Here is a 17,387-nt window from a genome sequence, read left to right on the forward strand (position 1 = left end):
TGAAAAAAATACCTTAAAGGATGAAACATTTTTAAGAGAAGAGTGTCTGCCAATCGCCAAGCACGGTGGAAGCAGTGTGATGATCTGGAGCCGTTTTGCTGTTTTAAAAGACTTCATGTGATAAATAAAATCACCAAAAAAATCCAGAAGGTGAACGTTCTCCATCTTTTTGAGCCGAGGTTTGGTTCTCCCTCTTCGAGTGGCAGAAGGAACGTTAAATCCTAACTGAAATTTCAGCCTCTAAAACCTTCAAATCAGAATGAAAGACACCAGATCAAAACACTGATTCATTGGAAGCCAGTCATCGCATTTGTTCACATTATTTTGCATAGTTTGGCCAGAAGTGTTACTTATACACATCTGGGCTTGAAGTTTTTTTTATTTTTCTGCTTTGATAATTAATAAACACATTCATTTATGTAAAAAAACAAAACATTTTTTCTGCTTGAGTCTCTTTTATCCTCTTGATGCTTTTTTTGGTCCCGTCATTAAAATGCATTAAATTGCAGGTCACTCATAATGACCTTTAGGCAGCCGTCAGGGGATTTTCTTCTCCTAAACTCTGATTTTAGGTTCATTTTGAATGAGATATAATAGAAAATCATCCGTTTGTTTGGTTTGTTGACTTTTGTCATAACTGTCAGAGTACAGAATGTTTTTCAGACACATGAGAAAAGGATCATGAAGGACGCTTCAGCACATCGCTGGAACCAAAAGTGAAAGAAAATCTGGGATTTTATCCAAATTAGTTGAATGAAAGGTGACACTTCAGCTTGTAGAGCAATAAATCAGTCAGAATGTTTGTCATTGATCATCAGAACATCCTCAAACTCCTGTGACCCACTTTAGTTAGTGACAGTCCGAAGGCCGTCTCCGGTTTGAGTATTTCCCCTTTTCTCTGAGCAAAAACATCATACTTTTAAAAGCAATCTTTTTTTTTGTCGCAGCTCCTGATGGAATTGGAGATTGAAACGAGTTTGCTGCCGATTTAGCTCAATCAAAACTATTAAATGTGAAATATCTGCCTGTCCCAATTATGAGCTCCACTCCGACTGCAGCGCTCTCCCTTCACGCTTTAATATCCAGACGGCGAGCGCAGGAAGCCTGTTTTTCTTCCCGAGATAGATCCAGGTGCCTTCAATCTCCCAGCAGCCCGCTGCTCTCCTCCTGTGTGTATTATGCATCTGCAGTGTTGAATTGACACCTTCCCTTCTCCTTTCTCCGTCTTATTTCACTTGGTAACAGGGTGCATAACCTTTCGCGCCTCCTGCTCGCAGAAAACCTTTTATTATGAAAAACTCATTGATTGCAACGCCGTCCTTATTTCCCATTCGATTCGCTCGTCTTCGTTTTCAAATAGAGAAATAAGAATTTCTTTTTCCTCTCCCTCTGCCGGCTGGATCTGTTGCCGATAAAGCCTCTGGAATGTCCACTTCAGCGTCTTGTTCTTCAGATGTTGTAGAAAATAATCGTCTTTAGCCAAACCGTCACATTAATGACCATTTGGTTTAGGGCGCAGCTGAATGAGTGCTATGGATCTGTGAAGATGCACGAACCTATGAGTTTTATCAGTGTTTCACTAACTGTTGAAGTGATGCATCATTTTAATTCTAGAAGCAGAGAAGAAGAATCATCTCAGCAAATCGGTCTTCTTTAGATGTTAGCTTTAGTCAACGGCCCATAAGGGGACCGCATGTTTTAGAAAGGGTGAAGGAGAGCGCTTGAATTTCTTACTGTTTTCACACATGCTAAAGTAAGCATTGATTTCAACGCTCATCGCCACGACGACCGTCTTGCTTTGGAGATTTCTTTAAGATATTTTGATCTATCACGGAGTGTCAAACTCAATCACACAAGGGGCCAAAATCCAAAACACACCTTATGTCACGGACCGAACAGGATGAACATTTATTGAACACTCTAAAACTAAACTTTTAAAATTTTAAAACCATACATTTTAACATAATTATGAACTAGAGATATAGCATTACCTGTGATAATGCTAGTGTGAATGCTGTACGATGAATTTGCCCGTTGCAGATGCTAGTGCTGATAGCCGAAAACGCTGAAGCTGATAGCCAGCTATAATATTAGCTAAATGCCAAATTAGCCTAAAACCGACCTTGGCTCCTCCCACCGCGCCCGCTTCAGGGCACCAGCTTCTCTCCGTGCACCCGCTTCAGGGCCCCGGCACTGGCTTCTCCTCCTTTCCCCGCTTTAGCTGAAAAGCTAAATAGCTGAAAAAACTGAAGCCAGCTATAATATTAGCATATTAGCTCAATTACAAATTACCCTTAAAAGCTAAAAAAAGAAAATGAAAAACTTTGGGTAGCCAAGACAGCCAGCATATCACTGAAAAAATTGCTAAACTTCAGAATTGCCTGAAAAACTGAAAACAGCTTAAATTAGCCAAAAGCTAGATGTAGCTGAAACATTACCTTAATTCCAAAACAGCCTGAAAAACATTTTTAAAAAGCCTAAAATAGCCAAAACAGCTAGCTTAACTCCAAAATAGCCTAAAAAATCTTAGCAAATGCCAAAATAGTCCAAAAATTATGAATACCAAAAAGGCAGGAATATTATTCCAGAATAAATCAACTTATAACCTTAAATAACTTTCAATATTTTACTCTCCAGAAAATGTTATTTTGCCAAATTTATACAAGTTAGAAATGAGCTCAAGCCAACAGCGGACCATTAATAACAATAAAATAAAACGATCTGGAGGGCCGGATATAATTACCTGCCTTACTTCACTCTAGTCATCAGTAAGGTGCAAGTACTGCCTCACACGGGGTTTGCCCATTAAATGCTAGTGCCTCTAGGAGGGCATTACAAACGTCACTCTGATTGTCTGATTTCCTCATTTATAACAGTCAGACTGCACGGATCACGTGAACAGCACTAGCAGTGGACAGGATTTGATGGGGGTTGAAAAAATAACAATTCTCTACAACATGCCTCCGTTTCACATACTTCCCCCTGACTTACCTTTACGAGTTAAGTGTTTACTCCAGTCACGCACCATAAAAATCTTTGATTCAAACCTATGGACTCCGATCGTAATAATCTCATCACAGCACTTGGCAAAGTAATATTGACGTCTTCTCTTCGCCGCCACGACACTAAAACTTCTTCCTGTTTCCTGGAAGAGACCTTGGCGAATCCAAACACTTTTATGACCCCCTCCATTACATCAATCAACTCACCCGTCAATTTCCCAAATGAAAGTCATCATTTTTAATGCAGGGTAATGAAAACAAAAGCCTCTGCTGCTGTTTGCTTTATTGTTATTGTTGGGGATAAAGGTAAACATTTCTCCTTCAGTCATTAGAATCCAGGATCTGTAAGTACGAGCTTTATAACTGTAAACACGCAAATCCCTCCGCCGTTTGCTTTCTGTGAAAATACTCTGGAGCAAAGTCAACATAATACCTGCTGGATTACCCGCCGCTGTAATTCTCCTCATACGGGATCTCAGATGCTGCTGTCTTCATCTATTTATTTATGGAGCAAAGATAATCCCACGGAGATCTGACGACAGATTATCAACGCCGTGCAGGGAGAGTGAGGGACAAGCTTCTTAAACTGAGTCGCCGCGCTGCAGACGGCGAGTGGATCCACGCCACGCAGAATCACCTGCCTGTAGAAGGGAGCAGTAAAAGCACCAGACGGGGATGCAATCTGTGCAAGTGATCGGAATCGGAGGAATAACCTTCCCATGTCGGAATGTCGCCCCTCCAGAGTCCACCCCTCCGCGTGGATACCGCTAATGTAGCGGCGGCGCTCCTCACGGGAGAGTCCGTCCTGCCAGTTAGCAAACGCTGAGGCTTAGTTTTATGGATCAATCAGCTTCCTGTTGTGTTTAGCCTGGATTAAAGCAGAGATTTCTGTGTTGAAAAAGGATCAAATACTTGTGTTCACGTCTGTTTGCATCAAGTAAATGTTTTGTTGTTTGTTTTAGGCCGACATCCTAAAGTTTTGGTTGCTACCAATGCTAGCAACGGCAGGTTTCTTTGACACGGACTTGTGTGGAGACGAGACACCCCGACCACAGTTTCAAAAGGGGTAAAAGAAGACTTTATTGTCTTCAACAGGGGTAGCCGAGTCTCCACCCTGTCCGTCTGTTGGAGCCAGGACCCTCCCAAAAAAATAAAAAACCTCAGGAGTTCGTAAGACCAAAGCACCAGGATCTATAAAATATAACATAAAAAGCAATAATAAAAAAAAATTAAAAGAAAACAGCTCTGGTGAAAAAAAACAATCTCTCCTGTGTTCCTAAAAACAAGGTAAAAAAGCAACAAAGGGGTATTTAGCTTGAAGAGGGTCGAGTCACAGCTACACCCAACATCCCTTCCCCCCTCCGACAGCCGTCTGGCTCAGCTCTGCCTCCAGCACCGCCTCACCCCTAGCAGCTTTACTTGATAAGCCCCGGCGCTGGCTTCTCCCACTGCACTCGTTTCAGGGCCCTGGCACTGGCACCTCCCTCCACGCCCACTGCAGTGCCCCGGTGCTGCCCTGAAGCAGGCGTAGTGGGAGAAGCCAGCATCAGGGACCTAAAGCTGGCACAGCGGGAGAAGCCGGCGCTGTGGTCCTGAAGGGGCGCGGCGAGAAAAGCCAGCATGTGGGCCCTGAAGCGAGGGCAGCAGGAGAAGCTAGCGTTGAGGTCCTGAAGGGGCGCGGCGAGAAAAGCCAGCTTCTCCCGTTTTGCCCGCTTTTGGTCCCTGGTCCTGGCTTCTCCCAACTTACCCATCTTAGCCCTCCCGCGCCCGCTCCTCCCACTGCACCTGCTCGAGGGCCCCGGAGCTGGCTTCTCCTGTCGTGTGTGCTTCAGGGCCCCGGTGCTGGCTTCTCTTGCCACGCCTGCTTTAGGGCTCCGACACTGGCTTCTGCCATTGCTCCAGGTTCCCCCGCTTTAGGGCCCCGGAGCTGGCTTCTCCTAATGCGAACACTTAAGGGCCCTGGCGCTGGCCTCTCCCACTCTGCCCGCTTTAGGGCCCTGGTTCTGGCTTCTTCTACCACAGCCGCTTCAGGACCCCAGCGCTGGCTTCTCCCGCTGCCCTTGCTTCAGGGCCCCCATGCTGGCTTTTCTCGCCGCGCCCCTTCAGGACCACAGCGCCGGCTTCTCCCTCTGTGCCAGCTTTAGGTCCCCGATGCTGGCTTCTTCCACTACGTCTGCTTCAGGGCAGCACCAGGGCACTGAAGTGGCCCCGGTGCTGGCTTCTCCTGTCGGGCACGCTTTAGGGCCATGGCGCTGGCTTTTCCCGCCACACCTGCTCTAGGGCCCCCTCTTCATCTATGTTCCACAGTTCCTTAAACGTCTCCCATCGGGCGCACCCTAGCTTCACACCTGTGTCCAATCCTGCAACAATGAGGTAGCCCATTCAGGGGCTTTGCATTATAAAACACAAGCCAGAAAATAGTATAAAAACACTTCACCCTGTTACACCAACAGCCTGTTTTTTTTTCTATAGCAACGGCTAATTTGACACCTGTGTGGTGTAAAATGAAATAATTTGATGGTTTAAGAACAGATCAGTTATTTTCCATAAAATACAATGTAAGACTGTGTTGTTTCCAATGAGAAGGTTGACTTGATAATATCTCAGGTTACAGACTCACCTAAAGAGAACTTTAACTTTAACTCAACCGAATGGATGAAACTCCCACAAACAGAAACTCTTTCATGTTTTATTAATCTATACTCTCCATATGTATTGAACAAAAAGATTCATTTTGCGAGTCAAATGTGATCACAACAAGACTTTTTAGGTTATCTGACAACTTTCTGTGATTCAGGTGAACCTAAGTCGTAAAAAGGTTCATCCTACATTCAAATCTGTTCTTTTCTCAAGTCCTGAACATGAATACTAACTACGAAGATCAAGGTGGAGACACCAAAATTACCCTTGAATAGGTCGTAGCCTCATACGGAACCAATTACTAGACCAAAGTAGACCACTTCTCTTTGATGTCTTTTGATGTAGATTGTTAAGAATGCCATATTCTTCTAACTAAGTCATTTCCCATGGTTTTTCTTCGCCTCTTTGCTGGCCCTTGAGTGCACTTAAACTGTCTGGGATTGCCTGCGAGAAAATTGGCAAAAAAAGGAGCTGCTCCTCTAAACTGGAAAAAATTCATTTACAAAGTCAAGTTTTCTAAGAACTTCCTCTGAAAGTTTTCACACGAACGTGGAGCTGGGTTGAACCTTCCGTCCATTCACAAATGATCTTGTTTCTCCCACTAATGTTCCGATCAATGAGTCCCGTCTGCTTATCGTTAAATGAGCCACTCCCTCACGGATCCAATCGAGGGGTGGTCCATCACTGGTCAGGTCTAACGAGTTTGTGTTGTCAAAGATGTATACGAAGCGTTTCAGGTTGGATCACAAGCCGCTAAATGATGGCACTAATGGGCCCATATATCAACAAGTGACCGGACAGAGCCAGATAAGGGTTAATAGAGCGGGGAAATGGGAATAAATGAGAGCTGCGTATCCAGGCTAAGTTCATGAAAAGTTGCAGAGGAAATCAGTTACTGTCAAAACGGCTCTGAGGAAACACGTTGGTGAGGTTTGAAGGGGTTCTGATCAGAGCAGGAGTTTCTGGAAAATGCCTCTAAAAAGGCAATTTTTTGACAATAAAATACATTTTAATTACATTTTTACCTATTTATACGAATGAACATACAATGAACACAGAACATAAAGCTGTCTGATCAAGGATTCATGAAACTAACTAAAAATAATAATCATTTACTGTACATATACTGTATATCCGAACACAGTTTGCACAGTAATGCTATACTCTACATATTCTCAACTCCCTTATTTGGGTACGAAAATTGAGAAATTATCTAGTTAAAAGTGTGATCCATCAATTAAATAGTCAGATAATTGTCTGCTGTACCAATGAGCCCCTACTACAGTTTTTATCTCTTCATACCTAATGCAGGTTTACACCTAAACAAGGGGGTCAAACTCAATCGCACGAGGGCCTAATTGCAAAACACACCTTAGGATTTTGTTGAAATAAGTTCAAATTAAATTGTTAAGTTTTCCTTTTCTTTTACTGGTCATAACAGTGGTTGATAGACTTTTTTAATGTGCACTGGGTAAAACCCCCTTTACTTTTGTTTTTTACTCTCCTGCCCTTGTTAATGTTCCATGTGTTTATCTCCCCTGTTAAGAAAAAACAATGAGAGAGAGTGGATCATGCATGTCATTTGTTCTACAAATGTAATGCCTACATGCCTCTTAAAAAATGCTGAAACTGATGACTATAATCACTGAAGTTAAGAGCTGAAAATGCTAAAGCCAGCTAAAATATTAGGTAAATGCCAAATTAACATTTAAAAAAATGAAAATAAAAAAAATAACTTGGGTCAGCCAAAACAGCTAGCATGTAGCTGAAATATTAGTTGAACTCCAAAATATCCTAAAAAATCTTAGTAAATATTAAAATAGTCCAAAAAGCTAGACTAATGCCAATTTTTGAAACTTTAAAACTGTAGCTTTTTAACATAATTCTGAATAATAAAAAAGTCAGGAATATTATTCCAGAATAAATCAACTTAAACCTTAAATAACTTTCAATATTTTACTCTACGTAGAAATATGATTTGTCAAAATTATACAAATTACAAATAAACATAAGATAACATCGGGTCATTAATAACAATAAAATAAAATGATCTGGAGGGCCGGATAGAATTACCTGGAGGGCCGGATCCGGCCCCCGGGCCTTGACTTTGACACGTGAGATCTCAACCAATCAAATGTAGAAGGTCAGCTGTTATATTGATTTATATGCATTTTTATATCAAATAGTTAGTTTACAAATAACCTCGTAAGCATTATCCCTGCAGCGATCAGTGTGCAAAAAGTGAAGCTTCAAGGTTTTTGTTCTTATTTTTGCATTGAGGAGTTTATCAGGGATCTGTTTTGACATTTTTCATTCAAAAATATTAATTTGTTAGTTTTTTTATTCTTATCATGAATGATGCAGAGATTTACTGTCATACTTTTGTACAACTACAATATGTAGTAAACCGCTCTTTTTAATTCATTTTTAATGTTAGTAACAGTTTTTTGTTTTTTTTGATGAATTGGATGATTCTTTAGAAATTCCTCTAGCTATTAATGTATGGAAGTGTATCTACTTGGTTACAGTTCCATGTTTAGAGGAAACTACTCGTTTTGACAAAAGGTTTAAATAACAGAAAAGAAAGACGTCTTGACAAGCAGCTGACTTTAGACGCTGTTATCCGCCGTCCTCAGTTCAAACGCGGTTCTGTCGGTGAACTCTGCTCTGCATTATGCCAGACTGTCATTTCCATATTGTTGCTTTCAGCCCCAGGTGGGCTGTGGATTAATGCTCCAGCCGCAGAGGCTTTCACGTTCTGAGCAATGTTTCCACCAGACTGACATCCAGCCAGAGAGCATGAAATGGGAAAAGCAGCTGCTGAACATTTCACTCCGACTCTTCCGCACCGATTCAAAATAATGTTGAACATTTACCATTTCTCTAGCTTTTGAGGAAAATAAAGTTTTTTCCTCAGATTTACTCAGTTTCCCCCCAAACTCCAGCAGGTGGTTTACATCCCAGACCTTCAGCCTCCTGCCGTCAGACGTGTTCCCTTTTCATTTCTAGTGTAAAATGAGCTTCAGAACTCCCCCTCAGGTCACCTGCAGCCTGAAATGACAGCTGACATGCTGCACACAGTAGTTTTAAAACGGCTTTAATGAAAGCTGTCACTCATTTCCTCATTTTATTCCGACTTGTCTGGAGCTGCTGCATCTCTTCAGATATCAAATTAGTCGGAAATGAAAAAAAAAAACACTCGTTTGAGCTCCTTAAAGGATGATTTGACAGGAAAATGTGCTTTTTTCTCAACAGTTTGCATGAAAAGCAATGAAGTATACGACATTGAAAACTTTTCTAAAATTTGTTTTACTTCCTGTGAGCAGTTTTCTTACACCTTATTGACACATAGTGAGAATAAATATGTATTTTCATCAAACGTGTTTTTGAATCAGGAGTTTGGGGAAAAACAGATGTTTGACGGTCAAAAGATGCAAGAAAAACAATAAATATTCACTTTTGAAGCGATGTTTTTTATCCGTTTTCAGGTGAAAAGGTGAAAGCCGAACACCTGCACGGTTGCTGCTGTGGCCTTAAGCATAGAAGTACAGGACATGATACTTTGTTGCTTGTGCCTGATGACCTTAGACGGCAGTCATACATCCCAAAATGTCACCTAAATGGAAGTCTTTCAGTAAGTCCGGCATGTGGACACCCGGACACATTTGGAGGTTGCCCAGTGGCAGGAAGGCAGCAGCACCATGATTGACTGATAGGAGTCTCCAAGGTCCTAAAAACCTCCTGATAGTCGTCCGATTTCAGACGGCCACCCCTCCTCTGTGCTGCCGTCCCCAGTGGTGCAGAATGGCTTGCTTCTTCTATACTCCAGGTCGACTGGTGGACCGTGGTTCTTTACATGAGACATTAACACCAATCAGAGCCGCCCTGTGGCCACCAGATTCACTAATGACCTGATCCCTGCCTCACTGACGGCCGTCATCTGAAATCATGACCAACAATTCTCAACATAAATGAGGTGGCAGCAGATCCTGCCAATGGCCGCGATGGCAGATGTTTTGGTGAGCGTAGCACAGCCAAAATAAACAAGATACTCCACCATAACCAGTCAAAAGGTGTTAACTAGCTGTATTGTTTTAATATTACAGGAGCTTTTTCTAGAGTCTAGTGTTCTTATTAGAGCTGTCAGGCGATTAAAATTTTTAATCGTGATTAATCGCATTGTCCAGAGTTAACTCGTGATTAATCGCTAATTTACATGTGGCCTTTTTTTAAGGAAAAAAAATGTGTGCTTCGTGGAATTTAGCAGTTCTACATTAATTATGAAAACAAGAATGACAAAATTAATAGTTTTCATCAGAAATACTTTATTTTGTAACATTGTATTGAGATAAACTTTCTTAACAATAAAAGGCTGTAACATAAAATGCCTAACAAAAGCCCAAGTGCAAGTGAAGGGCATTTTAAATTGAAAACTTCAATCAACGTTCAGTAAAATAAAATTTTGGCATTTATTAGAGTTTTTGGGGATAATTTAGAGTCTAGCTAATGTTTCAGCTACATGTTAGCTGTTTTGGCTAACTTAGGCTTTTTTCAGTTTTTGAGGCTAATTTGGCATTTAAGTAACATTTTAGCTGACTATCAATTTCAGCATCTTCAGCTATCAGCACCAGCATCTTCATCGGCCACATTCAGCTTACAGCATTCACATCATTACAGGTGATGCTATGTGTCTCGTTTTTGGTTAGTTCAGAGCTAATGATGGTTAAGATGTGTTTTATATCCACTCTATGCATGACCTGATTAGTCAACTAATCAAAGAAATAATCGGTGATTAGTCGACTATTAAAATAATTGTTTGCTGTTTTTCTGTCTTTAGGCAAATGTTGTGATGACTCAGAATCAACCAAACCCCCAAAAGCCTCACAGGATAGTTTTTAAGCTAAGAGGCTTTGAAAAGAAAGCACTTATTAAGTGGTTAGCCTAGCAAGATGGCAGACCTTAAAACATTTTTGAACCACAACCAGTCAAAGACTCAAATAATCATATTTGTTTTATATTATCAAATGATCTTTTTTAATTAAAGATGAGTATTTTCCTAAGTTTTGATTTTACTCTTTTCCAGGCCTGACAAATGTGCGGTGAGGTTAGGTGAGGTGCTAACCCCGCCGTGTATACCGGGTCAGGACACCTTCCATTTTTCAGAACAAGACAAAAGTGACTCAGATCTTTAGTTCAGAGCAGCAAATCCTGTAAAATGTTCTTTTTTTTCTTGCTCCGGGCTAAAGCCGCACAACCCAGCGCTCCTCTGAACTTGGTGACGGCGCCGACTTTTCCTAAACGAGTCAAACCTGAAGATAAATCTCATAAGATGCTCCTCAGAGCAGCTCCAGGAAACTCTCTCGGCATCCTCGTCGGATGAAAGCTGGATGTTTGTGGAGTTCTGGAGTTTTTTCTGGAACGCCACTTTAATGAAAGCTCCATCCAGACGCTGCGAATAGAAGCAGGATTTCTGCTTGTTTTGGGTTTAACAGCAAACGCCTGCACTTTATTACTTTTATGTCGCAGCATTAGTGGATCAGCGGCGTTATGGCGGGTTGGGAAACAGGCTGCAGCTCTTTGTTACAGCAGCACAGACACTAAAGAGGCGAGTGGATGGGAAGGCTTCGGCGTTCCCGGGGAGTGCTCCGGGGGAGCTGTTGTTTACTGCCTTCCAATCTGTGCTCTCAGCAGCCAAATGAGCTTTCTAAAGGTAAGACGGAGAACCGTCGCCTTTGGCAGTGAGGAAATATTGATCCAGTCTCGGAGCTTTCAGATCCCGCTTTTACAAAAGTACCAAAACGGATGAGTGTTTTAATTAGTTTGCCAGGAGCGGCGGCGCTCTGGATCGCTCCCAGGCCCGCCGTCTGCCGTCTCGCCTCCGAGGCCAGAACAAAGTCGGCGACATGAGAGCCGTTCTGCCTGAAATGTAGACAGACGGCGGAAGTTAGTGAAACTTCCTGGCGTTCTCCGAGATCTCCTGAACGTGAAGCGACAGTCGGAGAAATCCTTCGCTCAGTCACTGCACGGATTGATGCTCATTCAGCTTCTGCTTTTAGGGCTTTTTTCTTCTGCTTTTAGGGCTTTTTGTCCCATATTTAAAATATACACTGTATATATTTTTCCACCTTTTACAAAACGTTTTGCTGCACATTTTTTGTTTTTTGTGATCATTTTCCTCAATTTTAAAAAAAGGATGTTGCTCGTCTGCGTTTATTTGGTCTTTTTATTTTTTTGTTTGTTTTTCTGATCGTTTGTTGTAGTTTGGATGGTAAATAATCTTCTTTTAACTTAAGCTTTTACGTTTTACTATTTTCTTTTATTTGTTACAATCTCACTTTTAATTGTTTTCACTTTTAACAAATCACACCTCAGGTCACGGGCCGAACAGGACAAACATTTATTGAACGCACTAAAACTACATTTTTAAAACTTTAAAAACATAACTTTTGAACATAATTATGATCTAGATATATATCATTACCTGTGATAATACTAGTGTGAATGCTGGAAGATGAATTTCACCACTAAAGATGCTGAAATTGATAACTGAAAATGCTGAAGCTGATAGCCAGCTAAAATATTAGTTAAATTCCAAATTTACCTAATAAAATCTAGAAAAAATATTAGGTTAGCCAAAACAGCTAGCATGTAGCTGAAATATTAGCTAAACTCCAGTGTTAATTTTGTCCACATGTAATACGTGCAGCCGGGATCCTGGCTGCACGTATTACATGTGGACAAAACATGAATTTCCATAATATTCTGTACTGGTCACATGTAAATATGTGTAAATAACATCAACCTCAATATAAATGTCCGAACATAAAAAAAAAAAAAAAACTTGTATTGAGGAGGTAGTCAAGTGTAAAAATGCATAAATGCACCTGTGAGCATGTTATATGTGCTTGACTTGTGTGTGGAGTACTGTTAAGTACCACCGCCAGCCGATAGAGGGCGCTGTTGTCGCGTAACGTGACGGAGTTGAAGATTAAACCGGTGACTGCTTGTTGATCTGAAGAAGCAGCGGGGCTGCTAGCACTCGGAAATACGCTAAAACATCGGTTTATAACTTTACAAACGCCATGCTAAAACAAAAACGAATTACTGACAGGGAAGGAATTCGGATTCAGCCCAATACGCTGGAAATAATCGTGTTTGTATGTTTAGGCAGAGACAATTCAAAGTGCTTTACATAAAACATTAAAAGAAACAATCAAAAGAAATAGTAAAAATGTCATTCATCATCATTCAAATCATTAAAGTAAAATTAAAAGAAAGTAAAAAGATTTTAATTTAAAACAAGCATAGATAAACAGTGCGGACGTAAACTTTTGAATACATATTAATCAAATGCAACTGAGAACAGGTGAGTCTTTAACCTGGATTTAAATACACTGAGTGTTTCAGCAGATCTAAGGTTTTCTGGAAGTCTGTTCCAGATCTGTGGAGCATAGAAGCTGAATGCAGCTTCTCCATGTTTAGTTCTGACTCTAGGAACTGATAAAAGACCGGATCCAGATGACCGGAGAGGTCTGGCTGGTACATACTGGGTCAGGAGGTCAGTCATGTATTTTGGTGCTAAACCATTCAAAGCTTTATAAACCAGTAACAGAACTTTAAAGTCTATCCTCTGACAGACAGGTAACCAGTGTAAAGACCTCAGAACTGGACTGATGTGGTCTACTTTCTTGGTCCTTGTGAGAACCCGAGCAGCAGAGTTCTGAATAAGCTGCAGTTTCCTGATGGATTTTTTTGGTAGTCCTGTAAAAACACTGTTACAGTAATCAAGTCGACTAAAGATGAAAGCATGCACTAGTTTCTCCAGGTCCTGCTTAGGTCCTGCTTTACCTTTCCGCGGATTTCAGGCTGGCTTGTCTGCAAACGTCGCCTCAGTTTCTTGTGTTTTTGCCTGTGATGTCGCTCCACACAACGTCTTGTTGAGGGTTACGTTAAATATAACATTTATCCCTACATGTACTCTTCTTTTTCTACCTGGAGTAGACATTTTCTACCTATATCACAGACACAATTCATGCGTCTTCCCGCGCGGCTGCAGGGCTCTGTGTTCTGATTGGATCGCTCTGCATTTGCCCCCGCCCTCCTCCATCAGCAGTCATTATGATTGGATGTCGTCTTCTAAGAGCATTTTCGTTTCGTTTTTATTTTGTTCTCGTCGGATGAATAATGTCGTTGACGAAGACGAAGATGAAAATTTTTCGTCAAAGAAATAAACACTGCTAAACTCCAAAATAGCCTAAAAATCTTAGTACATGCCAAAAGAGTCCAGAATACCAATTTTTAAAACTTTAAAACTTTTTAACATAATCATGAATAATAAAAAGGCAGGAATATTATTCCAGAATAAATCAACTTAATCCTTAAATAACTTTTAATATTTTACTCTCTATAAAAATATATTTAGTCAAAATTATACAAGTTAGAAATGATCACAAGATAACATCGGGTCATTAATAACAAAATGATCTGGAGGGCCGGATAGAATTACCTGGAGGGCCGGATCCGGCCCCCGGGCCTTGACTTTGACACATGTGATCTTTAACTATCATTTCATAACTTGTGAGAATTTTATTTAACACTCGTAACTCGTCTGCGTCGTTACTTTCAAACATTTTTAGGTTTTCGTCTTTCATTTCATCTCTGGAGGTTCTTTTGTCGTTTATGATCAGCTTTGCTCCTTTAAGGTCATTTATTGTGTCATCTTTTCACTTGTAAATCATTTATTCTCAGTTAAGCACTGAAAGAAACTCTGATCTGTTCTTGTGCTCATTCTTTTTTCTGAGTAATTTTTGCCTCTTGACCGAACCCCCTTGAAGAGGAGATCAGTGGATCTCAATGGAGTTTTTTCCTGGTTAAATAATGGTTAAATAAAATAAAACAAGTGAATAAGAGCACTTCTGATCATGCTTTGTAAAACATTTATTAAAGAACATTGGAGTGTTGCTCAACATAAAGAGTTTTTTTAATCCAGAGCATGAGCTGTCCTGTCTCTGTGCATTAAAAGTGTGCGTTTATTCCTTCATCAGTTTAGATCATCTCTGTCCAGATCTTTACCTTTAAATCCATAATAAACACCGGCTCTGGATGATAATTATCCTCTGCGATTATCAGAAAATTATGTCATTTCTCCTGCTTGGAGAAGTTACATCAGAAACTTGAATAAAGATGTTTTGAGAAGTTCTAAAACATACAGTACATTTAGTGGGTTCTTTTAAATGCTTTAAACCAATCAGAACAAAGCCAGTGCAGCCCTCTGTCTCCGCCCCCAATCGTCAAAAGTCCTTTTCTCTCTGCGAGCGCACATGCCAAAATGTGGCGCTCACTGAGATTCTGCTGGCGCACATGCATCACTCGTGCACGAGGAAGAAGCTCACGCACGTGGAAGTAGACAGTTTCTTGTGCTTGTGGGAGGGTTAAACACGAGCGCGCGGGAGCAGGATGCGCTCGCGGGGGTCTGGATTGTTATTTCCGCGTAGAGTTCTGATGTATAAGAAAGGCTATATATTTTGTTCAAATACTGTAAATGACTGAAGTTTTCAAATATAAGTGTTGACTTTTAGAGTGATTCTACAGCTGCCAGGAACCGTTATGTAAAAGAATATTCTATGTGTGACAGAACCATTGAAAGTAAAAACCTTCTAGCATTGGAAAAGGTCGTATTTGTTTCAAATCGTTGGTGTTAAAGTGATTCCTCATGTTTTTTTTACTCCTTGTTTGGTTATTTGAGTTCATTTTTGGTAAATTTGTTTTCAAATGTTGTTTTCTACAAGTGAAACTGCAAACCTCTGCTCCGGTCAGGTCAGCATCTGCTGGAAAACGTCTCAGAAGTCGACCTTTGTAATTCCCGCTATGACTCCGGCGTTCCGGTCTCCAGTGAGGATTTGGTTGGATGAAATCCAGAATTTGCCATTAAAGGTTGATTTTTTTTTCTTCTTTTTTGTGAAGTTTCTTGGCAGAAAGTGTAGAAAAGGCCGTGCAGGCGGCGAGGTGAAGCTAGTGGCAGCTCTCACTCAGAGCGGGAGCAGGGCGGTTCATCCACGCCGCCGCCGCTGATTATTCCTGACGAGCTCTGACCTCCAGCTGTCAGCACTGATTGGACAGTGTGGATGTTCAATTTGCTCAACCCCAGGATCACTTAGGGCCACGACTCCATTCAGCCGCGCCCACCGGGAGCCTCACTTTACCGCGCCGCCGCCATCATTTTCTCATTAATTCAACCCGGGGTCACTGGTTCTGGACGCCGCTCTGAACCCAGCGGGTTTTCCCGCCTGCTCCAAGGGGAGAATACGTCAACCTCTGGCTGGGAAAAATCATGACTTTCTTTTTTGCATGAATCCAGGAAATTCCGAAAGAAAAAAAAAACAGAAGATGCTAATGCAGCTACTGTGAGCGATAACAGCCCAGGTTTAACTGAAACAGGAGAAGTGAGCTGAACTGAACTGCAGCCGCATCCTCAGGTCTGTAAAACTTAAAAAATGATTTGTGTGGGAGGAGAATCCTCTTCATGAGTGAGATGATTTGAGCTGTAGATCCAGGATCAGTTTGGAAAACGTTCAGCCTTCTGCAGGAATTCAGTGACCTTAACGAAGTCCAGAAAAACGTTTGGGGTTTAAGAAGAGCTTAAGAACACATAAAATGAAACCAGGGTTTTTCTGATATCATTGAGTAACAGTTCTAAAAACGTTATGAGACGTCTATTTAAGTTCTTCAGTTTCATTTGTGGGTGTCTTATTAAAATATAATACAATATCACGAAAAGCTGCATACCTAAGATAATTCTAGTGTGAATGCTTTTTCCTGAAAGGAGTTGCTGAACATGCTAAAATTTTTTGCTCAAAATCGTGACGCAATTTACTTAAATTGCTGAAAGGATTTGCTGAAAATGCAAAAGCTATTTGCAAAATGTTAAATTTGTTAAAAGACTGGAAATTTCCTGAAGGAACTATGAAAGAGCGCTGAAGTTGACCTAAATTTCTGAACAATTGCTGTAAAATTCCTAATACATGCAATTTTGAAAAAAATATTTAGTGTGTTGCTTAAATATGAGCTAAACTCCAAATCATTCCAAAAAACCTCAGTAGATTCCAAATTAGCCAAAAAGCTAGCACATTGCTTAAATATTAGCTAAATTCCTCAATAAACTAAATTAGTAAAAAGTGTTAGCTTTTTGCTAAAATAGAAGCTAAACTCTGAATTAACCTGTTAAAAACCTCAGTAGATAAAAAAAATTAGTCAAAAATGTTAGCATGTTTCTAAAATATTAGGGAAACTCAAAATTAGCATAAAAAACCTCCTTAGATAACAAATTAGCCAAAAACATTAGCATGTTGCTAAAATATTAGTTAAACCCAAAATTCTCTCGTGAGACTCAAATCTCATGTGTTCTGTCCAAATCTCGTGGGTCACGACCAAATCTCGTGGGTCACGACCAAATCTTGTGGGTCACGACTCAAATCTCGTGGGTCACGACCAATCCTCGTGGGTCACGACCAAATCTCGTGGGTCACGACCAAATCTCGTGGGTCACGACCAAATCTCGTGGGTCACGACCAAATCTTGGGGGTCACGACTCAAATCTTGTGGGTCACGACCAAATCTTGTGGGTCGCAAGTCAAACCTCGTAGGGTCTTGACCAAATCTTGTGGGTTTCGACCCACAGCTGTGACCCGTGAGCCACCTCATTGAAGCTTTTATACCATTTGATACCATACATCAGGGGTCTCAAAC

General features: G+C 40.9%; 1 protein-coding gene across 3 annotated transcripts in view; it reads left to right on the top strand.

The window, feature by feature from the left end:
- LOC112160147 (neural cell adhesion molecule 2) overlaps positions 1–17,387 on the top strand; it is a 615,672-nt gene that overhangs the window by 583,858 nt on the left and 14,427 nt on the right. The window lies entirely within an intron of this gene.

The sequence above is a fragment of the Oryzias melastigma genome, linkage group LG2 (assembly GCF_002922805.2).
Source record: "Oryzias melastigma strain HK-1 linkage group LG2, ASM292280v2, whole genome shotgun sequence".
In the NCBI taxonomy this organism is placed as follows: domain Eukaryota; kingdom Metazoa; phylum Chordata; class Actinopteri; order Beloniformes; family Adrianichthyidae; genus Oryzias; species Oryzias melastigma.